At 36.3% G+C, this 25,506-nt stretch overlaps 1 protein-coding gene across 3 annotated transcripts in view; it reads right to left on the bottom strand.

Annotated features, from left to right (window-relative positions):
- The window catches only part of ZNF644 (zinc finger protein 644), a 51,529-nt gene that overhangs the window by 23,197 nt on the left and 2,826 nt on the right, over positions 1-25,506 (bottom strand). For all 3 annotated transcript variants that reach the window (XM_053985736.1, XM_053985735.1, XM_053985738.1), the window contains one exon: positions 8,825-8,880. The gene's annotated coding sequence lies outside the window, so the exon portion shown is untranslated. Of the gene's footprint in view, positions 1-8,824; positions 8,881-25,506 lie in introns of those variants that run through there.

Raw genomic sequence — 25,506 nt, 5'->3', positions numbered from 1 at the left:
ACGGGAGAATTTGGCTGAGTTTGTGAAAAGCATGAAGTGCCTTTATGCGTTCTGATATCAAGTTTCTCACTGAATTCATAAATATGAGCCAATGAGCTAAAAGCACAGAGCGACCATTAAGCAGCACAAAAACTTAGAAGCCATCTCCTAGATGGTTTGAATTTAATCAGCCTAGTTAAAGAAACTGAAGAAATACAGTGTCTTTCAGCAGTGCTGTAACAAAGGCAAAAACTTACTTGTCCTGTGCTAAATAACTCCTCGTAAGTCAAGTTCTTTAAGCAGATATGTGAATAAGCGGGACACTCAAGGGATTGCTCAAATATTCAAGACATAGGAAAGGTGCTTCAGGTTTGCACTGCTCCCATTTAGATTTTTCTTTGAGACTTCATTATGTAAATAGTGAAAACTAACAAAACCTACCATTTTTCCACAAGTGTTCCTGAAATAAAGCTTTCTCAAGTGACAGATTGTATTAAAGGTGATGGAACCAAAGTCACAGATTTTTAGGCAACAAAGAGAAGACCAGAGAGAGTTTAAGTACATCATGGTACAGGACTAAAAAAGCATCTCTTTCCATTTTGCCCCATCACAGTCTATGCTTTAAAACCTTAATCATGGCAAACATCAAGCACAGAACTTCTGCCAAAAGAGAAAGGTTTAAGAACCTCTGGAAAATGAAGGTTTTGACAGAGTAATAGAGGAACTGGTAGTGTATCAGTACAAATCAGCCACATCTTGAGAAAAAAGAACAACCTCAGAATACAGCTGCACAATATTTTTGCCTCCTCCATATAGTAATGCACAGAGTTTATGCCTCTGGAGCTTTGGGTGTTATCCAGCGATATTAATGGCCCAAATCAATAAAATCACAAAACTTTGATCATAAGAAGAATACCTATTACTTGTTTTCCAGTTTAGTATTTTTTTTAAAAGCTATCCCACTCCACTCTTCAGATGGAAATAAAACCACAAAGCCTGACAACCAGAGGTGAGTCAGTGACTCAGATTGCCCTCCCTCAGCTTCTATTTGTGTTTGCAAATTAAGTTGTTGAAAATACATTTCCTTCTGCACAGCAGAAACACTATTTGTAGATCACCTTACTTAGCTTTGAAATCTACAAATGAACACTTCTGCATTTGTTCAATCTTCTGTAGTGAAGGGACAGCTTGTTTAACATGCCTGACACCATGACTACTGCCCCTCCATAACTACTTTACACACAGTCCACAGTTATTAATCTAAATACAACATGAAGAGTTCAATTCAAAATGAGTTATCTTCAATACAATTAAAATCCACAGCTGTTCACATAACAATACCAACACTGGAAAACTCTCACAGCTAACTAGACTGCCATATTAAAAATTTTTAAAGCAGTATGAAATATTACCAATACAACATTTGTATTATACCTAAATAAATACAAAGTTACTGCCACCCAGAGTATAACCTTTTTAAATACTCTTAGGAAGTTCACTGAGTTGTCAAATATCTGCGGAAAAAGGTGACCATAGAGAAATTCTTCCTTATAGAGCAGCCATGACAAAAGCAGCTCATCTTTTCAGTAAGATTATAATTGGGAAGATCATACTCAAAGCACACTTTTTCAGAAAGTTATTTTCCTTAAACTTAGTTCCTAATGCAACAATGTCTTCAAAAGCTCTCTGTCAGGAACAGAAAGGAAACAAAAAATTCCTTAAAAATGTCAAAATTTCAGAAACTCAATTTCTGGTCTAAAACATCTAAGAATGATATGTTAACATCTCATGTGAAAGGAAACTGAACAAAACTTAAGAATAACCACTATACAATTTGAAATCACAAAAGAGAATTCCATTATTGCCACCAACCATTCTTAATCTTACTCCTCTAGTATTGATTTGCTTGGGGAAATAACCAGTTTATCACAATGGGGGGCATCATGCTAAAATTCAATACTGAAATCAATAATAATAAATGACAGTACAATTTAAGTGTGACAAGAACCACATGTATCACTATAAAAAATACTCCTCTGGTTTTAACTGCTCATGCAGCAGTTTAAGCAGTTTCATTGGCAGGTGCTTTTCAAAATGGTGTTTGTAAAAGATGACTTCTTCTGGCTAGATGTTGAAAAAAACCAAGATGTTGAATCTGCTAACTTAAGAACAGTCACACACTGTCTGGCAACTCCACAGGATTTGTAATTCCTGCCCAGAATTCCACAGCCCCGTTCACAGAGAACAGCCAGGTACTTGTCTTCATGTTCCTGCAGTTCTCTAGTTTGGATTTTTAGTAGTGCAATGTAGTTTGAATTGTACTGCCATTAGCTCTACTAGAGATGAGAACTACAACCAAATATTGAATTGTCCTAAATGCAGACATACATGGTAATGACTAGCAGTAGTCCAATAAAGACACAGAAGTATTAAAAATACAAAATTAATGCTCTGTGAACACACTATTTATCTTCTACACTGTTCCCTTACTTTTACATGTGTAAATTCTCTTCCTTGATGCCATCTCACATGCTCACATGCTTTCTCTCTAAAGAAACTAAATGTCTGAGAAAACACTATTAGTCTTTTTCAGCACCATTATCTGTGATTTTCAGTGAAATGTATTCCTAAGCCTCAAGTATGGTACAAAAACTTGCTTTTCTCTAGACACAACACAATAAATAATTTTATTAACCAGCACCATTATTAAAAAGAGAAAGCTTTTCTTCATTACAGTCTACAAATAAAAGTCCTGCTCCTATTCTTGCTGTAAGCTAGGATAGGAGGACACTGCCAAAAAATTAAGGGTTGTGATCAGTGGTATGAAGTGTGCATGGCCATGAACTAAATCTGCACGCTGGGGCTGGTACCAGCTCCCACACTCTTCAACACCTGCATTAACCACATGGATGATGGGGCAAAAGGTACCCTTGGCAAGGCTGCTGACCACACAAGACTGGTACACCAACAGGCTGCGATGCCACTGAGAGATACCTCAACAGCATGGACAATGGGATTGGATAAGATGGCTACAGGTTCCTCCCAAACTCAACTATTCTGTGATTCTGTTTTAGTACACTTTGCCACAGAGTATCTCAATTCTTGATAACTTTAGTCCTCTTTAGAGTGCTCCACAATAGCTCTGACTATCCACAATTTTTCAATTTCAAAATATCAATATAGGTACGAAAGTATTTTAAAATGGCTTCCAACTACCAACTTTTAATTTATCATTCTGACAGCTGAAGAAAATTAAACAAAAATTATTAGGCATATGGTAAAAGCATGTTCTCTCTCTCCCAAGTTATGTAGAATATACTGACAGCAAAACTGTAATTTAATGCTCTTCTCCCTTCTACCTCTTTTCCAGGGATCCTGTTTTCCAGAGTTCTCTCACTAAATAAAATAACATTACCACTAAGTAGAGTACTACTATCACACTCAAATTTATAAACACGCATTTCCCAAGTACCACCTCATTTTCTAGTTGTATTTCTACAATTTTAGATTTTACACACAATGAATTCCTCTTCTTCACCACCATATACTTAAACAACTTCCTGATGTATCACACCTCAAGAGAGATGTCTCAAGTGTCAGCTCTTCAGGCAACACAGTAAAAGTACTTCCTCCGTACAGAACCCACTGCCACCAGCAATGCTCCTCTCCAGTCACTAAGTGAGACATTTCACAAGAGACCATGTTTAGGAAAGCACTCTTCCAGACTTTAAGATCACCACTACAGTCCTTACTTACATGGGGTATTATACTAAAATTAAAGAACCTGCTGACCATTACAGAAGATTTTGGACTGCAGAGAAGAGGAAGTCTTTTCAATATGGCATCATATACTGTCAAATTACTGTGCTATTCATTGGAATTACTCTTTTCTTTGAAGTAAAGCCAGTTTAAATAATTGCTGCCTCCTTCCACTCTCCCAGGTTCCTCCTTTCACACTTTATCAACCATTTCATTATCCAGTTTAAAGGCTGGGACCCAAACACCGCTGAATTGGCACAGTCAAGAGGCAACAACTATGGGTAAGGGCACAAACTTTTACTAGCTTTGTTGACAGAAAAATCCACTGGGGGATCTTTTCCTAAAATCCACATGAATAAATAAAAAAGTAAAAATGTAGAGAACATTTCATAAGGCAAAAAAGAAGCTTTGACAGTCCTCTATTAAACTGCAGAATGCTGCACTATAAAGAATTCTACCATGAAGCAAATTTTATGTTCTAAAATTACTTGAACTAAACTACTCAACTGAAGCAAAATGCTGGAAGTAAATGCTAAAATAATTCAACTAGGGAACATTAAATACATCTTCTGAGAATACTATTAACACAAGCAATACTCTTAAATTGCGTATCAGACACGATAGCTAGATTTTCCATAGAGACATACAAATGCAAATCCTTCTAGTGAGTTAAATAAAAAGTATTTTCATTTCTAAAACACATAACTAACTTTCAAATGTTTAAAAACTAATCTACTCCTCCTTAACCTATAGTTTTATGGGATCAGTCACCTTATCTGCTCAGAGACAAGTCCTTTTGAAGCCAGGTACTGCCACCAAGTGGTGGTGAAATTTGGATTTGCAAATCCAGTTATTCCCCACGTGTACAGCGTACAGAACTGAAAAACATTCCTGCAGCTGCCAAATATGAGCACTGCTCTGCTAACACAAGACATTTAAAAATTAATCAAAGCAGAGCCCAGATAGCCAAATCTAAAACTGATCTTCAATGTAAAAAAAAGGTTTTTCCAACAATTTGGTCCTTTTGTTCAGACACTGCTTGTAATCAGTTGGGTAAAAAACCCTTTTTTCCAAAACGAATCCAATATATACCAATAAAACAATTAGGTGTTTTATGTAACTTTATGCAAATTCCCAATGATTACAACTATATTACCAGAGAGGTCTTATTTTCATGATTTCAGGAAAAAGAAAATTCTGTAACTGACATAAAAGACCTCTTAAGGTATAAATATCCAACTTGTTTTCTGGATAAGCTACCCACTCAATTTACATTCATTAGTATGTAAAGATCACAATCAGACTGAGAGGGATTTTTAGAAATCAGATATATTTGACTGTTTTTACAGGAATATTTCACAAGTTAATTTAACAATACTGTTGGTTACCTGCATGAACTAGTAGTGAAGTGTCAATCCAACAGATCACAGATGACAACTTGAATGACAACATGATGCTGCTGCATAATGGATTTACAGAGTGACTTTCTTAAAGATGATATTAAGAACACTTTAACCCAATTAACACAACCCATCTTTCAACTTTAGGACAACTCTGACCTTATTTACTGTTACTTTAAATAAAAGTTGTCATTCTTTTTATCCAGCATGACCTGAAACACATCTAGCAGTTTCTCATGACTTTTGCTTTTTTGGCTGATAACCACTTGCTGTACAAATGTTAATGTAATCACAAATTTTCATTAAAGCACGGTATCTTTCCCAATTATAAAAACACTATCTGAAACAAACACTCTGCTTTTACTAATTTAATTCAGAACTTAAGAGTAATGAAACACATTAGTGATACTCACTCATCCTTATCAGCAAACTGGCTCTCACCCTACATTCTTTCAGTTATCAAGGATTTAAAAGCTAGTAAAATTCTAAGTAGCAGTATCAGTTAAGGCAAAAAAAGCCATCTTGTACCTTTTCAGATTAAGAACAAAAAATTCTGTTGACTTGGAGAAGAAAAGCTCAGGTCAGCCCAGTAATACTTGAGGTTTGTTTCTTTATTTTTTTTAATTTGAAACAAAAAAGTCACTACCAGAAGTGATTAACAGCAGAAAACTCAACTTCATGTTATCAGGATAATACGAACAAGATAAAATTATATGACATCCTCTCTGAGCCAAAGAAACAAAAATTCCATATACTAAAATTTAGCCTGTGCAGAATTCTGTATATAACTATCCTTCTTCAGTATTCATGGTACTATTCACTAATTACATCCTTCTACTTTCAGGTAAAGCAGTACTAAATACATTCAATGCAGTTTCTGGAAGCAAGTTTGGTTTGCCTGTTATCTGAAATGCTTAAAATATGACCTCACTTCACTGCACACAATTACAGGGAAATTCAGCACAAACATGTAACTTCTGCAACCCATCCTGCTACACAGAAGTGTGGCCCATTGCATTTTAACACACTGAGACCAAGTTTATTTTTTCCTAACTTTCCCCTGTATTTAAAACAAGACAAGAGTCTCCTGTGGAGTTCAGAAATGCAGTCTGTAAATCAGCACTTTTAAGAACAAATTCTATGGTTACCCCAATAAAGTACATTCACTGTAAACAGTATCTTATACCTGTGTGTTTTTAACTAGTAACAGATTTCTTTATTTATTTACAAAAGTCAGGATATGATATAGGTTATATTTGCCTTAGGAACGTTTATGATTTGAAACTGTAAGAACAAAACTCCAAACCTTTTACAAAAAAACCAGACCAACAAACCCTACATGGAAAGCACACCAGCAGAGCCATCAGGAAATGCATTATGGTCAAGTGTACAAGAAAAATGCTTGAGCAAATAACTAAATCACATTTTCAACTACTGCTTTAAAAGACATAAGCTTACACAAAAAGGCAAGTCTGCACTGAGCTGTGAGAGTGAAAATTACTGTTCAGAAGCCTCAGAGATGCTGCAGCTACTACACTCACAAGTGGAGGCTGAAAACAGAGGCAGCTAGGAAATGCAGGTTGTTCTTGAAAATAAACTCTTTCAGTCATCCTTGCTGCCCCTCTCTGAACCTTCTTCAGCTCTTCCACGTTGTTTTTCAGTGACCTGACTAGAAGAAGCAATACACATTGCAATGCAATGCAGCTATGGTACACCACAAATTCATAGAACTGGATCTGGGTTTTGTTTTGTTCCCTAATAAAGCACAGTAATTTAATTGATTTACTGACTATTCAATTGTCATTTTTACTGAACTCTGGGAACCTCAATATCTCCTCCAAGGAACAGCAATACTGATCAAACATTACACTGTTTTCACTTATTCTTTTACACATTTTTCTGTCCTCTTGCTGTGAATGCAATCTTACAGGCATTCTTCTCAGAGACCAGCTTTTTCCTACTAAACAGAGATAACCACCATTAAGATGAAAGGTCTTCAGAGTTTCATTCGGAAGACTTCATGCTTAAAATGTACACTCAGTTATTATACATAAGACTTTTCAACTAATTTTCTGTATTTAAATGAGTAATTAGATAACCACACAAATTAAAAAGAAACAGAGCATAAATAGCAAGCTTTAAGTACTGAAAGCATTAGAAGTCACAAGGAACAGTTTGAATTTTACTGTCAATTCAACTCCCTTTTCTAGTCATAAGTCCTTATCCTTATATGAATAAGGATAATAATACGGTATTTCCTTTTGCAGAGTTATATTCATTTGTTTTCTCAAAGCAGCACATTTCAGAAACCAGCAAAGTCAGGTTAAGGCAGTAAACATCTTCTACACATAAGTATATACATAACACAGCAGTAGAGCTTATTTTTAATTGTTCATAGTCCAGAAGACAATTCATAATCAAAGTCCTGAATCAGTTACACATTATACAAAAGATCAACACTCAATAGAAGAGTTATTTTAAATTCCCCACAAAGCACTCTTCTATAATGGGTATTTTAAAGTTGACAGCAACAGCTCTGAAGAAGTCTTAGTGGAACAGAAGACATGAACAAAGCAGTTCATGTCTATTTTAATATGTACATACTACAATTTCAAGGCAATATTAAGTCTACATATTAATTGCAGCTTGGAATTGAGGAACAAACTCTTTTAAGCAAATGGGATTTCCCTCTCACCTCTTCAAAATATTGAGTCGCTGCAAGAAGCTACATTCTGAGATGGCACAGAAGTCAAAAAGCAAGCAGGAAACTTGAGGACACAGCTTTGGTTTATTACAGAGGTCTCTGTAGGGGAGTCTTTCATCCCACATCTCCAAAGTAGAGAATTTACTGAACTGCGGGGCTTTACCTAAAGATTCTCTTGAAAGACTCAAGTTAAAACGGATTAAAGCTCACTGTTACATGCTTCACACAATTATATGGAGACAAGGTTAATTTTATAGTTCAAATTATTCCTGGAGCAGCAAGTAAATGGAAGAGAAAAAGATAAGCTTCTTAATTCTTTTTCTCAAAATAACAGAGAAAGGGGGTGGGGGGAAGGAGGAAAATGCCAGTTACAGGAAATTCTTCCTAGATGGACACTTTGCAATTGCAAATAGACACTTAAGTTCTATTAGCAATAAATCTCCATAAACTTTGTCTTTCAAATTGCTTGCAAATGGGTTCCTAAAGACAGGAAGAGAGAAGAGAATTCCAACAGAATTTCATTGTTTAAAACTTAAAATGCTATTCTGATAGTTGATTTCCCATACAGTTATTTATTAATACATTAAGTGCAAGTTTAACATGCTGCTTTTACAGTGCAAAGTACACTTTCAGTACTTTGAAGCCAGGTGGATAATATGTAGAGAACAAAATTATTTAAAGTGCTCATAATTTTGTCTCTCAACAGCTAGCAGAACACCTTGATAGCTTTTAAACTATAATAATTTATGGAAGAAAAACATTATTATCATCATAAAATTAAATAATGGGGGAAATATCTTTTGTTCCTCTTTTGGTTTTGTAGAAGTAACACTGCACCATTACAGTACAAAGACTGTGTACATTATAGTCATAAAGATACAAATTTCAAGAGGATTTTCACCAACCACTTTTCTGCAGGTTTATATACGTAAATGGCATTTTTTGGGATAAAAACCCCCACCAACACAAAACTCCTACTCACCTTTGCTTGTTTGATTTACATTATGCTGCAAGATCCACTTCCACATTAAAACAAACCTGCAAAATAAAAAAAAGAACTTACTGTACAGCTGTCATTGTTTTCAGGTTGTGTCCTGGACTATCAGACAAGACAGACAAAGCAGAGATAAGAAATCTCCAGCCATAAAAGTATTCTATCTTTTTGATCTCAGGGTAAAAGTATCAACATTCCAGTGGTCATCTCTCAAACACGTGTTATTTCCAAATAACATAGCTATTGGCATTTTAATTTTAAAAATCTACCAAAAAGTTGTATCAAATACACACATTATTAAATTAAGCGTGCAGAACAGGGGAAAAGAAGTTGCATGGCAAGAAAAGCTCTGCTTTTGCTGCTAGTGCCTTCAAAGTCAGCTATCTCAAGGTCCCTGAACAAGGAATGATGCACAGAAAGTAAACTGTTACAAATGAACGCTTTAAAAAAAACTTTTTTAGCAAAAATGATCAACATATCTGAGATTAAGTATTGGAGGACTTGAAGCCTGGGCCTTTCTAATTTCTCACCTTTTCTAAGGCAAAGTTGCATTTATGATTCTAAGGTTAGCTGGCCCACCTAAAAATTAGAATTTATTTGTCTGCGTGAAAGCTGATCAATGTCAGATGAACTTGTTTTGCTCATGTATCTTTAGAACTAACTATACAAGGTCATTTTTCACTTCCTATCTGGAAATTTTGAAAAGACTCCAAAAGCAACTGAAGCTGCACAAAAGTAAGAATGGATTTGGGTATGGTATCTCTACAGAACTGGGTCTACTAATGAAGAGACAACTACTAGCACAGAGCTTTACAGAAAGGATAGCTTGTTCTTATCTTGACTAAATGTTTAGGCACCATCAGAATTAAGCAACTATCATCACACACCATCCTTATCTCATTTTATTCACACACAGCTTTTTGATTCAGTTCCCCAATCAACCTGCAACTGTCTCAAAGCCCCTTGCCTAAATTACAAAGACAGATAGTAAGGGAAGATAGACCTTTCCAAAAAGTCTGACTGGATAATATAAAGCAACAGAAGGTAAGTATTTGAGCTCCTCTTCCTTGCCCCACGATTGTGTCCCAAGTATCATATTAAACTGTAGCTTTATGCATGAATGTTACTCAATATACATACTCATTTCTCAAGTAAGATTTATTACAGAAAAAAATACAGTTCTTTGGTCAGATTTTAAGGTAATATTCATTCACCCAGAGAAGCAGAAGTGTTACTTTCAAACAGCAGTGGAGCCCTACTGTATATTACAGCAAGAAAATGTAAAGCTACAGTTATATGCCCACAAAAATAACAGCCTCCATATACAAAGAGCCAAAACACCTTTCAAAAAATGAGAAAAAATGTCAATGGTCATGGCTTTACATGATCAAACATTATGATGAGACAGACATCTCAGTAAGTCTGTGCACTTTGGCTGGGAAGTGACAATCCCAGTCTAACACTTCTTTAATTGAGAACTACAATGACTCTGCCCCTGTGCAAAATGGCCTCAACACCTACATCTTCTAAATTCTGCAATGAACTAAACATTAGTAATAACTGTTCTCAACACAGATTTCATGGCTTGTGACTCAAGTGCAGACAGAATCTTTCTGTCAAAGGACTGAGCCCAGACAACTGCAGATCACTGGGGTGATACAGCAGTACAGGGTCACACCACCCACTACTCTCTGTGACAGCCCTTCAGTAGAAACACTTAGGATGAAACAATTGAATTAGTATAGGGTAAAACTTCCCATTTTATGTGAACAATCTATTGAGAGGATACTCTCATTCTCAGTGAAAGTACTCTTGCATTTCAGTATTCTTTGGATCACAGGGAGCTCACAAACCATGCTGGGGATAAATCTGGGGTTATTCTACATCTGGCATAGAGGGAAAGAGAAGGAAAAAGAGAAGATGGGCCACCATAATTTAGATATTATCCAGCTGAAGGAGAGGCGAAGGAGAAGCTGAAGGAGAGGAGTTTCACAAAGAGATCACCAGCAAGTAAACTGCTGAAGGACCAAAGGGCTGGTCACTGTAGCCCTGCATCAAAAACTTCAAAGGGCCCTACAGAATTAACTTCCATTTTTGGGATTTCAGACCTTCTGATGTACAAAGCTCCACCCAATGCGAGATGGTACTTGCAGTGTCATGCAAGCATTTTCATGAAGGCAGCACAATCCACCAGATTGTGGACACCAGATCTTAGCCCAAACTATTGACAGAATTGAGACTGTTTAAAGCCACCCACCTATAGTGCTTAACCAGCACTCACATCTCCTCTCAAAGGTCTTTCTGCTGTCAAGTAAAATTTCTCTCACTCCACTACAATCAAACTCTAACACCTACTATTAATTTCAAGGGTGATGACATTTGAAATAACCTGACATTCTTTACCAGCAGACTGAGAAAGGTAGCTCTCAAAAAAATTCCTTAGGGAAAGGCAAAGATTTCAACATCATAAATGCTTTTGCTTCAATTTGCCTGTCTTAATTCTCATTATCAGGAAAGGAAGTGGGAATGAAAGTCATTCTCCCATACCAGGTAATAAAAAAGGGCATGAAAGGGGACACAAAACTGAGTAAGAAATGTACTTACAGAGCATTCACCTGAAGGCCTCAATATTCAAAGAGCGAGAAGGGGGACTGCAGCAGGGAAAAAGGACTGCTGTAAAATGGTCAGGCTTCTGACAAGCAGCTTCCTGTTCTGATATGGGCAGTGAACAGGAAGTGGAAGAAAACTGAAATGGTAGAGATGAAAGAGACCACAAATGCACCCCCAGTGATACTAACCAAAAAAGATGAAAAGATGGACTGAAAACTCTTGCTGTAATGAAGTATCTCCTAACAACACAACTCCTCCCTCTCTGAGGCAAAAGTTTAAGAAACACTAGAAGGGAAAGGTGTACAATGACTATAAAGTTTGTTCTAATCATAAGAGTTTTGACCCATTTATTTACTATGCAGCCCTTATTTCACAACAGATCTGTATTATAACTGACTGTTATTTCCACATCCATCTGGGAAAAGACACCATCACCTTTAACTCCACCTTCTCCTGGAATGACTGCAGCTAGGAACGTAATTCATACGGAAGCTTTTTAGGTGGTTTATTCAACAGGTTTTATTTTGCTGTGTATTGCTGTTTAACACAAAACCAGTTTTGCCCCTATAGCTGATTATGCCTGTGTGGGAAGAAATAAAGAGGAAGAAACAAAGACTAAAATAACTATACTGTACAAACTACTTTTGTTGATATAAACTGTGGCTAAACAGTCAAATCCACCAGCTTGACATAACATACCAAAAAGACCTGCAACTGCAGACTTGACTTCGTGGCTTAGAAGATTTGATTAATTAGTCCAGAGTGGCAGCTACATTTATTAGGGTGTGACCATCTCAGCATTGAATTCAAATGCAGGGTGCGGAATAAATTTCATTCTAGTGTCTGTTGCAGCTCTCAAAAAAATCTATAATCTTACAAAAATCTAAGAATCCTAAATATCAATGCAGGAAAAAATAGCCAGCAGAAAGCAGAGATCACTAAGAAAACGCTATTACAAGAAAGCCAGAAGTTCCTGCCAAAATTGTACATGCAGTATCAGACATAAAGTAATTTCAGAAGATGACTGAAAAGGCAAAAACTTAGCTGATGAGAGTCCTACATCAATTGAGACAGCTGAAAAGCTCTTTAAATGCAAGCCTATACTGCCATTTTCCAAACAAGTAGTCAGCAATGACCTTGTCTGTACAAAATGTAGTTTCCTGCTTTTATTTGCAGAAGGAGATTTGATTGTCTTTGATTTCTATTTTAAAAGTATAAAAACAACTTAATCTATATTCTGTACCCACAAATATCTAGAACTAACATCCAGTGTAGATTAAATAATCATTTGAATTTAAACATGATGTTTTCTAAAACCACAAAATTAATCCCTTTTGGGAATTTGTAGAACCTCTCAATCTATGCTATTCCAGCTGTAGTTTAACCAACTGAATTATATATGCCACAATCCCATTTACCAAAATTAAATATGCAAAGAAAAAATAATAATCACTCTTCTTAAAATAGTTAATGAAGAGCAATATTTAAGAGCGGGCACTATACTGGAGTCTGAATTACCCAGAAGCTAAATTAAGCAAAAGTGTAACACTTTATAACATGAAGAGACAAAATTTAAGAATTTACTGGAGATGCTCCTGACTTCAAAGAATCTGCAGTGAGTGAACAAAAGCAAGCAAGGGACTGCAAGAGAGAAGACTGCCTCTTGCATTTTGAATCTCCTGCTAGATTTTGAGAGTTATCTGAAAAATAGTTCAAAGAAGTTACAGTTCCTCCTTTGTCTGTTCATCACAGTAAAAGCCACACACACAGTTCCCAAAGCTGTGGTAGGGCTTTCACGTGGAAATGTTGAAATCTCTCAATTTTCTACTCCTAGAAAGTTTTGCTTTTTGACAACACTCCATATGGGACAGTGAAGCACTTCAAGGAAATGTGTGACAGCATAGGAAATGAACACAACTGATCATACCTCAGACTGGGAAGCTGTTTCAGTCCAAACAAGATTACAAGCTGAATGCAACATTAATAGGAATATCACAGTAGGGAAAAAAGTAATCTCATAGAGTAGTTTGAATGGAAAAAAAGGAACCTCTGTTTATATCATCAATTAGGTTGAACAAGAGATTTAATTATTATTTTAAAAATGTGCGCACCATAAATAAAAAAAATTGAAAAGTCATCACAGCGAAAAGTATTCTAGCTAGGAAGGAGTTTGGACTACCAAAACATATTGGTTTAAAAGGTTATTTCTCCTCTCTATCAGTGAACAGATCAGATGCAAACATTCGAAGATGTACACAACAGACACACAGATGCAAAGATGTCTACAGAGAAGCAAGGGGAAACAAACAATTTGAGAGCTATTTACTTTGAGCATACATTATCCAGTAAGCAAATATGTAACAATGAACACACAAATGGAAGCACCGTAAAAGCACTAAACTGAAGCATCAGTTTGAAGATGGGAGTCCTGAAAACATTTAGAATTTCAAGAACTTAAGAGAAAATACTACGTATTTATAAGTATATCAATACAGTTTCTCCCCTCAGCTAAGATGGGTACAACATTCTAAGTATCACTGATATTAGAAAGTTTACAGCCCATCAATATCCTACTAAATTGAATGGCATTCTTCACAATGAGATTTACCATAAGCAATAAGCTACAGGGAAATAATTCACCATCTTTATAATTTCTCTGCCCGTTTAAGCTACAGATCAATCTACCACTTGCATAATAAACATCCATACATTTTCAGTTACCCTTCAGACTATTCATTTTGACCACGTGAAGTAGCTCTTCATTTACTGCACTTATATACCTTAATTATAACAGCTTTTCTTAAACAGGGAAAGCTTAAAGCCCAGAATGACATCATCTCTCCACTCCACTCCAAACTCTGAACACGTCTCTGGCTTTTTGGTTGTTTTTTTTTTTTTAATTTGCTGTCAGCAAAATCTCATCAATACATCACCTGTACAGCAACTGCTTCTACTCTTCCAGTAATACAATCACTCAGTATCCAGTAATATATATATCTTTTTTCCTTCACAATACATCATCATGTAAGCTTTACACAGAAGCACCACAAAACACAGTGACATACCCTATGACTATAAGCACTGCAAAAAATCGTTCCAGAAAATATTTACACAAAATCTTCCCTACCTCGTAAGAAATTTGATTATGGTTCCTTAAAAAATTTTAGTCCAAGTTTGCACCTCCCATTTCACAGCTGAATAGTAACTGAAAATGCAAACCATGAAAACTTGATCACTGAAGTGCTTTCTAAGGAACTAACAGCCATAAGTAAAAAACATGCATTTTGTATCTTAAAACCAAAAAAGCAAGCTTTTAGAAACATCTGAGGCAACCTCTTATATTTCAAGGTTTGTTTTTAAAATAGTAAACTCCACAGTGATGTTACACATTTGTAGTTGTTGTCCTCTCCTTTCTCCAGAACTACAGAATTTTAATAAAAACATGAAGTTTTTATTAAAGTTAAGCATAAAAATAACAAAAGTTTAAGTTGTGTCCATCAAATGAGTGCATCCCCTTTAGTGTACCACTAAGCAACACCATTCTGCAGTTCAAACACCTGTCTTCACATACTACTCATTTTTCTACAACTTTCAAGTTTTATCTTATGCATATTTGGCAAACATTACTGTAAACAGTTTATCAGCCACACCTCTTACCAAATGAATCCAGTGCCTTCCCAGTCAAGGAAGTCTGACAGAGAACAAAAACCCCAAAAGATGAAAAAAGTACAGAAAAAATGGGATCTTCTCTAGGTATAAAACACATCACACATATGGGACTTTTGAAGAAGAGCAGACACAGTTTACTACCAGACCATACCTGTCCTTAATCTACCACCTGTGTAATCCTGATAGAGAATGAAATTACTCTTCACACATTCACTGAACTTGACATATCCCCTTCCTGATGTAATGCATAAAATAACTCTGAAATTCCTCAAATGTAACTGCAACCTATTAATCGAAAACCTGCAAGAAGTTTACGACACAATGCATACACTTACATCCCAAGAAGATTCCACTCTAAAATCTGACCTTTATTTTTATATATCTTGAATCTTATTTATAAATCTTCAAATAGAATTTAGGTTGGGCATATTTATTTCAAACTCAAAATATTAAAAAAAAAAATCTAAAAAAAAAAAAAAAAAAAAAGCTTTGCTGCATGAAGAAAAAACATTCAGGGCTTAATTTTAGAAAGCCAGAATTATGTTACCATATACAACATATTTTGTGAAATAGTATCTCGTTACTGTTTTTTTTCCTGCAAGTTGTTTTATAGGGACATTATGTTTATTATTAAAATTTAAAACCATTAAGCAATTTTTTTAGTGTAGAAAAGGCAGTAATAAGGTTTTAAAAGATATTTACTAGGAATTAGTTTCTCCACTAAGCAGACTGGCATACTAAAACAAAAATGCCTGATGATATCCATTATATCTAAATGGATTAAAATATCTGTTCCCTTTAATGACATTTTTACTTCAAGGCAGTATCTCACACAACATTTCTAACAGTAGTTAAAGCAGCACATCACATTAATCACGCCATGTTCTTACTGTAGCAACGATAATTTCTGGTAGCCATTTTCTTTCCAGTTTTAACACTGTTTCAAAGCCAACAGTCCTTCCTGCAACCTCTGTATAAACCCAAAGAAAGCAAACTGCTCTGCAGTTTTCTCTGGCTACACTGTTCAGATGCCTCCCTCCAGACCATCTCCAGTCCAACATACTCACCTCTCAGTATTCTCTAGCGCTGCGCTCCACTCTATTTCAGTTTACACTAATGGAAATATAACAGCATGGCAGTTCCCTTTTTAAAAAAACCCCAACGACCCAACCCCCACATCCAGGAGACTGAACAGTTTGCTACTAAAGGATACTCTAAGGGGAGAGCAGCTGCAGTTCATTCTTTTCACCTGCAGGCGCTAAGGACTCGCAGCCCAGCACAGGATCACTAAGCCGCAGGCAGCGCCTCGGTCACCGCACCGACTGCAGCCACCCCACCTCCGCAGATCGCGCATTACAGCACCAAAGCCAGCGCTGGAGTCAAAAAATTCTTAATAGACTTATTCTGAATATCTGCATTTTCTACGTTGTAAGGCAGACTAGTGTACACATTCACTTCCAAGTCTTCTTTGTGTTTCTAAAGTCTGAAAAATGACAAAACTTGAAACACTTTATTGAATTAAGACTGCAATGCAGATTTCAAAAATGGTTGAGCCTAAAATCCTGCGGCTCGAAATTAGTGATAAATGACTATTTTCTTCTTTCCTTAAAAAATAAATTACAAAAAAAATCTCTCTTTCTTGCTATCATGACAGTTTGAAAAAAAGCAGTAGAGGACAGAAAGTGAATTACATAAACATTTGTAAGAGCAATGGCAGAAAATAGTGAACTGGTATTAGCACATAAGTACCCCCTATACAAAACAGGATCCTAAGCCCAAATTCAGTTCCTCACAAGTTTATTCCAGTTAAAAAGGTAGCTATGCTGGGATCACGAGCTCTAATGACTGCTGTTGTCTGTCTAGACAGCTTTTCTGACATTTCCTGACCATAGCAGGAAAGGGAATCTCCTGTTCCTAGCCTCAGAGGAAGTGTATTTTCTGTGCCCATGAAAATGCAAAATCCAACAAAAATTTCCTAGAGATTTCATGCATACTTTTCATAAGTACTCGCAAAGCTTTGCTCATTAACTGCTAAGAAATATTTCATTAAGGGCTTACACTTAAAATGAAGGAAGGCTTACAGTGAACTCTGAATTGGTGCAGCAGAGATTTTATTCAGCTATCCCTATGACAGAGGGACAGAGGACAGTAGACACTCTGGAGTATTACTCCCTGTAAACAGCACTGCTAACTCTCAAACAGCCTTCTTCCTTATCAGAGGACTAAGCTGTGACTACAATGAACGTTCCAAGATGAAGAAAACAACCATGTAAAACAATCCCCATAAAACACTAACTCCAACCAATCACCCCAAAATATAAATTCCAACATTGCCATTCTTCTAGCAAAATCTTTTTCCAAATAAAATATACATATATTTCATACAATAAGATTCAGCCACTGCTTATCAGATTTGAAGTGAAGCTACAAAATGCTTTAATAATTGGGTTGATATATAAGCTATAATCTTTACAATCTACAAAAGAGCCCTTTGGGGAGCCACATATACTTAGCCAGTGATATAAGGACTTCGCTTCGTTTTGCAGGAGCCTGCTTTTTGGTAACAGAGGAATGGTTTTGGTGAAGAAGGAAAGTTATAATATGCTGTCAACACTATCACCTTAATAGCCCTTGAAAACAGAAAAAAATCCATTCCTTGCTGAGCTGCTCAGTGTTCACTTTTGGTTTGATGACACTGTAAGTTTCCAGCATTGTCCATGGCCTACATAAATAGGTAAAAACTACTTCCTACCTTAGATAAGCTGTAGCAATGCAACATAATTAAGCCAGTTGTGTTTTATTTTACACTTCCATGCCAGATAGCTGCATTACTGTTTTCTAAATATGAATAACATTCATTTTACAACTGAGGTTATTCTACCAGACCTGGCAAGCAAACTGGGGCAAATGCTTCTACATCCCTCTTTGAAATGTAGTTTGTGACCACCAGTTACTGTCATGAACACTCAATCGAGACAGTCACACACCACCAGCACCACAACCACAGTTCAGGTCTGACACAGCATCCACATCTCATTATTTAGTTCCTATTCATGGTCCCTGTGTTAATTTACAAGGTCCCTGTGTTAATATACATGGTCCCTGTGTTAATAAAACAAGCTTTATTACTAATATAGTCATCATACAGGAGCGTTTCCTATAGTGAAATTTCACAGAGTTTACTAAAGTTAGTGCCTTTGCTACAAAATTATTCCATGAAAAGCATTTTGCTATGAAGCAGGTGTTTTCAAGACCTACCCCAAGGACTCTACTCAAGTTATACACTACCTTGAGGACTACTTTCTAAACTGTTTAATAAACATCTATGGAGTCTCCATGTGAGATTGCAAGAAGATGCAGCAGTTCTATGCAGGTTTCACTTCAAGATCAGGGTTTAATTAATCTTTCTCTTTTCAGCATTGAACCCTTTAAATGCTTGTGGACTTGATTCACTTAGTTTCAGGCAAAAGCTTAAAATCTTTGATTCTTTTGCTATTTTAATTAGTTATTCCAAATATACAAAAGCAAATGGAAAAACTTGGTATTTCCAGCGTGCCACACCAGTTATCCTCACCTGTGCATATCCAGCCCATTGGCTGTCCTTGATTTGTCAGTTTTCCTAACCAGAGCAGGTTTCCCAACCAAACTTTCAGAAGTAGCTCAAGAAACAGGACAGACAAGACAGGTACTCTAAGCCTATTTCATATGCTTTACACTGGATTACTAGGATAGCACAAAAGAACTGGATCTGCATGGGCTAAGACTGCATAAAATCCAAGAGTATAAATGGCACAAGTCATTCACATCATTACTCTGCTTCAGAACATACATACGATTTTTTAATTGAAGCAAAGAAACCTGTATGTTTCCCACCCTAAAAAGGACATAACCCCAAGGCAAAATATTTTCTTCTAGTAAGTAAACAGCTTTTGTTATTTGCAGTAATAACAAAGCTTCTTAAAACAAACCAAAGTCAGCACCAAAGATAAAGGAAACTTTGCCTTTGTCTTGGACATTCACAATTACAATAAAAAAACTCTATAAATACCTTGTTTAAAGGCTTCATAAATTCAGAATGACTACTATGTCCCAAAAGCTTGGTGTTCTACATCAACAGAAGTTCTGTGCCTTCTTTTGGGCCCATAAATACAGCTGACTATTTGTCTAGTGAGTGGCCCCAGAGCTACTATGTTTCCTCATTACTGGGAATTTCGTAAGCATACAAGTTAGATTTCAAGACCTTCTGTTTGTTTTCCACTGAGACACTGAAGAAAATATAACCAACACTTAAATGTTGAGAGAATATGAATGAATATGAAATCTAGTTTAAATGGATAAAAGGAACAAGAGTAACTTTTCCTCAACTTCAAAGACAACATATGGAAGCATACTAAATTAAAGCAAATCTGATAAAAAGGTTCAGAACTTACTCAATACCTACTTTTAAACAGCTTCAGAGAAAACAAGAGCCATGAATAACACTGTAGAATCCTGATAAAAGTACAGAAATACATAAGGGATTATTAAAAATTTAAGAAATAACCTGTCTTTATCCTCTTTATCCTCAGATTCACAAAACTAAAGAAATTCTGAGAACAAATAAAACTGAAAACAAAGGAAGTTACAGCACAGAACAGGTCAACTTCTCCAAAATAAAGCCTTCAGAATATCCTAACCAAAGCTCTTCCTTAAACCAGAAAACTCTTTGGAATTTACGATATTTAGATGGAAACAGTGATTATTTGTATCCTCCATTTTTTATGAGGTATAGGCAGCCACAAACCACTCAGATTTGTACTTTGGTCTTGAAAAGCCAAGAGGGTTTTGGGTGGAGATTTTTTTGTTCTAGTCAGGGTTTTTTTTTGGAGGGGGGGAGGGTTGAAAAGTGGGGTGGTTTTTTTACACTAATAGGATTGTCCTCTGGAAAAGTACTGGAAACTTTAACAGTTTTGCATTCTTTCAAATAACTGCCAATTTAACATGATACAGGTTTGGTTTTTATTTCTGAATGCTAAAATCTCCTTTAAGGACAGGAAGAAATGCTAATGAATCTACAGTGACAGAAAACATGAAGAAAAAGAACAGCCTCCAGCAAGTAAAAACCAGAGCACTCTTTCCTGCTGAAAATGGCATTCTGGAAAATTACTTTAAAAAATGGAAGGAAAGTTAAGGTAAAACTGTCTGCCATAACAAAAGTGAAATCACACAGATATTTCTTTGGACAAAAGCACCCTAACTCCTAGTATTAGTATCACTAAGTTGGAAGAAAACTGATCAAAGAAGATCACAGCACAGGTGATCACTAATTAATCCTCCCTCCTTTATATTTACATCCTTTGAAAATAGTATGCATCAGCACGCTTCAGGAGCAGCTTACTAAATGGACCTAAAACCAAGTTACTAGAAATATATTAAATAGAGCTTTATTTATAACACCACTCAGTATCCTAGAGATCAAAGCAACCACCTTGCAGAAGTCAAACGAACCTTCTTTTCTCTAAATGGCTTCACAAGAAAAAAACCCCAAAACAACCAAAACCCAAAAAACAACTCATCATTAAAGCTCCAAATGACATGAAGGAAGGTCCTGCTGTGATACTGCAGTACTTCTTTTGCAAAACTATCAACTCATTTGTCTAGTTTCCTAATGGACATAGTCTTCCAAAAAGACTACAGAACCTGGATGCCTTCAGTTTTACTGAATGTCAGTACATTATCCTAAATATTACCTTCATTTAGAACTCTGTATGATGTTCCAAAACACAATATTCCAACTTCTAATTGTCTATATACAAATGTTGATATCTGTAAAGATAGAAAGATAAAGAAACACAACTGCTTCTTTGTTCTTGACATAACTCCTTACTAGACAAGGCATCATCTCTGCTCACCCCTGGCAACACTTCACTGGACTAAAAAATGGAAGGCAAATTCCAAAGTTGTTTTTAGTGTCTAAAAGACATTTCTAAAAATGAATTATCACAATACCTGTATGGTATTTTTAGAAATACTGTGACATTTCAGTTATATAGGAACCTGGACAGCTTCTCCCAAGCATCATTTCTATTTTTTGCACTCTCCTTTGTGCAAAAATACATTATACCTTTTAGTGCTCATTACTGCTGGTAAAACACTGAAAAGCAATAGCAGTCTTACCACTGTGGTAGGGAGAGATACCTGGAGAACAATTTTTTTCAGGACAAGCTGTTCTTTTTCCTCTTCAAATCGCACACATGCTGGGAAAGAAACAATCTCTCTCATCCACCAGTCTTTCAGCCACATGTACAGCAGTGAGAATCACACTGAATGTCCTCAGCAAGTCTCACCACCTCCAAAGTCTGGGAACAAGGGCCAGGCATTTTAGGGGGAACATGGCACAGAACACTAGTGATGTACTTACCTTACTCCAAAACACTAACAAAAGGAAAGGTCTCTAAGAATCCATGCTAAAGCAGCTCACCAACAAGTCTACTACTTTTTATCATCTGAGTCACTACTGTCCAACAGTCAAGGCTTTACAAGGACACAGAAAATAACTATCACTATCCTAAACCACTTTTGCAAGAAAACAAAGTTAAATAAAACAAACATTCAACAGTTTCCCCAAAGCAAAGATCTAGAAAGCCCATGGACAGTACCTACTATCCTTGGTTTATGTAACAACACAAGCAACCTTTCCACTTCAGTTTCTGCAGCATTTCAGCTCAACCTGCATTCCAGACATTCAAGTTCTACTCTCCCCCCATTCTGTAATTGCTCCAAACCCTTCAAATTTCTTTTCACTGCAGCTTATATAGGTTAATTCACCATCACATGTCTCCCCAACTTATCTTCCCCCTTTTACCCCAGCAAAAAAAAACTGTCAAAACATATTTTTTGTTAATAACTACCTGATTAGGGAATTCTAACTGCCATTTTGTTCTCAGCTTTCTACAAGATAAGAAGCTGGTTTAAAAGTAATTTTAGAATATTCACTACAATTCATACACATTGCAGTTATTTTCATTACATGCTATAGATTCTCAGAGTTTTGCCCAAGAACACAAAAGATCAGGTGATTTCAATATGTCAATAAGTATGTTATGAAAAAGGAAGCAAAAGAGGGCAGAATACTCACTTCACTGTGGGAGAGAAGTGCAAGAAGCCAGCTGTAGAACTGCCACTTCCTACTCCCTGTGACAGCACACACAATCAAGACTTTCTCACAGAAGATACACTCACAGCTATGGTATTAAAACAAAAAACCCAGCATTTCTGTGTGAAGAAAAAAAGTTATTTATATTGGAACTTTGCAGGCAGAGCCTGTTCTCTGTTGAAAATATTGTTTCTAATACCAAGCCAAGTGGGTAGCAACAACAAAAATACAGCTGTTGGAAAAAAACACTCCCCTTCTCTGCCCTCCCTACCAATTATCACAGGGGAGAACACAGAATCTGGTGTCTTTGGTGAAGGCTCCTAAGAACATTCATAAGAATACACAATATTCCTATATGCATAAATACAATAACCTACATAAGTATGAACACAATAATAAACACAACAACCTACAGCCACTGCTTTGGTTGCTGGGAGCCTAATTTTAGGATACAAATTCTATAAATTTCCAAACTCTGACTGAAAAGGATAAATCCAGAAAACTAAGCTAATATCAGAGACAGTTCCTGAAACTCAACAGTCACAAAATTTATTACTGTTGCATATGCCTACATTTGCAGATGAAGAAAGGTATCTGCAACAAACATTTTACACATTGAGTGAGGGCTTTCCAAAAGTAAGCATCAAAAATTATATCACATAGTGCTCCTAGGGGAGCTGAGAAGCAGAAGCAAACAGCAGAAATATACAGAGGACAATCACTCCAGAAAATAAAAACTAAAGCTAAAATAGAAAGAAAAAAGCCCCATCAGCCACAAAACCCCAACCAAACCAATGAAAACCCTAAACCATAACCAGTGCCCATCACCCCACTGACTTCAGCCAGGCAAGTACCAAACACCAGCCACTTCCTACCAGCAGCAGCAAGGAGCAGCTTCAGAGCTGCCACACTTTACGAGCAGACATAAGGATCAGTTTTCCAAAAGCAGTCACCTGACCTCCTGTTGTATGCCTTTTCTGGAAAACTCACCCTGTCCCTACCAAAGAGCCACACGGGGAAAGTAGATGGGATAAAGCACAATTCAATGCCATCAATGTACCAAAATACTATTCTGTGAAAATGCAGGCAGAAGGGAGTCATTACTACATTTCAATTATTACATTTGCTAAGGAAATTCCTGTCTTTCACTCAAACTAAAAATGGATGCATCAGGTAAAAGCCTGCAAACAAAGGTAAATTACACAAGAGATACTTTGCTGTGAAAAGTATTTTTACAAATGGGTCCTAAAAGTTGGTCCAGAAAACAGTGGAAGGTACAATGATCTTGATTCATGACTTCAGCTACAATGGGACCAATCAATAGACACCTGTAATTCCTTCCATCCTGTTTCCCAAAATGCACCCTCGCTCCTGTTCTATTGCTTTGTAAAAATGATTATCAAGCAGCCATTTAAGGCAAGCAAAAAATACAGTCATTCAAATACTCCCAAAATAGTGTCTCTTTATGAAGAAAAAAAAAATCCAATTAAGTATGATAAGTATCTAACTTGTAGTGTTCAGCATACTGAAAAGTTACAACACGCTAACAAGAGGCCTGAAATATTCCTAAACCCAGCCATCTGAACTTTATTCTGATTTGAGCATGAACTTCGCATAAACTGGATTGAGTGCCAAGAAATACTGAATTACTAAATAGCCCATCATCCTTAAACTAGTCAATTATTTGTAGGACAAAGCACTCAATATCAATCAATAAACATCAGCTAGAGAATTCCATTTCCAGTATCTGGATTTAATAGGAACCATCAGTTCCCATACCAAGAGCATTACAGTTACTTCTGCTGGAGCAAGAGTTCTCTGTAATCCCAAATTTGCTCAGAACTGTTATGTCAGGTAACATTTAGTGTAACCAGAACACACATACACACTGTTAAGCCACTGTCTTCCCCCATTTAACCTCACTGGCAATGTAAGGGCATGGCTGCAACATTTTGTCAACCTAGGAGCTGTTGTGTACAGTTCATTAGTGACAGGAAGGCAGCACAACTGGATTTAAAAAAATTGTTTTACATGAAATTATTTCATAATATATTTAATTATGAAAGTCTTAAAAAGCTCGTTCTCCTTCTCCTCAACCACTATGGGTAAATCCTATCGATTCTGGGTAGACTTTGTACCAGGATGAAATATTCACTACACAGCACTGAACTGCAGACTAGGTAAGTAACAGAGCCTATAAAGCTTTTTCAAATCTTGAAAACACCACATATTAGAAGTTTATACAAACTCATTACATGGTATTTCTTGATAGTAAGCTGGGATTTGAGCATCAAATTACATCCCATAGGACTACAGCACTATAGAGGTGCACAGTATTTGCATCTGGTTTTATGTGGCCATTTCACATCAAAGAGCTTTTCTACAATTCTGTGAACAACGTGGGCCACTATCACTGCTTGCATAAAAGGTTCCTATTAATTGATCTAAGGGGCACAATGTATACAGGCATTAACGTTTGTGTCAGCTTTCTGTCTGGGTTTTTTGGGTATTTTTTGTTAATTAGGCATAAAAAGGATATTTTTTCATGATGCTACAAACTTATGAAAACCCTTAACTCATTCTGACAGTATCTTTATGTATATCAGCCAGAGTGACCAACAACCACAATTTCCACAGGTAACTTAAGCTCTTTATGCAGTACCAATATGAAATTTACATCTACATTGGTAAAAAAATGCAGCGAGGAAAAACGTTAATTAACAAAAATCAGATTATAGATTTGGCTTATAGGCAGAGTGCCCGAGAAGACCAATGAATATATTTTCAGAGAAGACAAACTGGTTCGGTTTATTTCACCAGGGATTCCTTTACACTTTGAAGTAGGGTGGACATTATTTTCATCTGAACAAACCCAGTTCTGGAGGTTATGCCAAGTTCACCCAGTCTCAAAATCAATTTAAATGAGTGCAACATTGTTTAATTTTATTGTCATTTTCCCAATCTCTGGATACATAATATAAAATGCTCTGCAACCCAGAGCACAAAGTAAACAAATTGAATATGGCTTGTAGTAACTACCTTTGGAGCAATACATTTGGTACTAAAAGAATAAAGGGAATAAAACAAGTATCTTAAGGCAGCCCCTCTGATAGCCACGTCACTTGAACTTTGCTAAAGATAAAAAGTTGCTTGAAAATGTAAAAACATGAGGATGTTGTTAATGACACAGTGAATCAGCAGCTGTTCAAAAACCTTTAATTCAAACCACCCTCAGGTGAAGCTGCAGAGCAAGTGA

Source organism: Vidua macroura, chromosome 9, assembly GCF_024509145.1.
Source record: "Vidua macroura isolate BioBank_ID:100142 chromosome 9, ASM2450914v1, whole genome shotgun sequence".
In the NCBI taxonomy this organism is placed as follows: Eukaryota; Metazoa; Chordata; class Aves; order Passeriformes; family Viduidae; genus Vidua; species Vidua macroura.
Note: the sequence above shows the minus strand (reverse complement) of the source record. Positions and strands in the feature narration are given on the sequence as shown.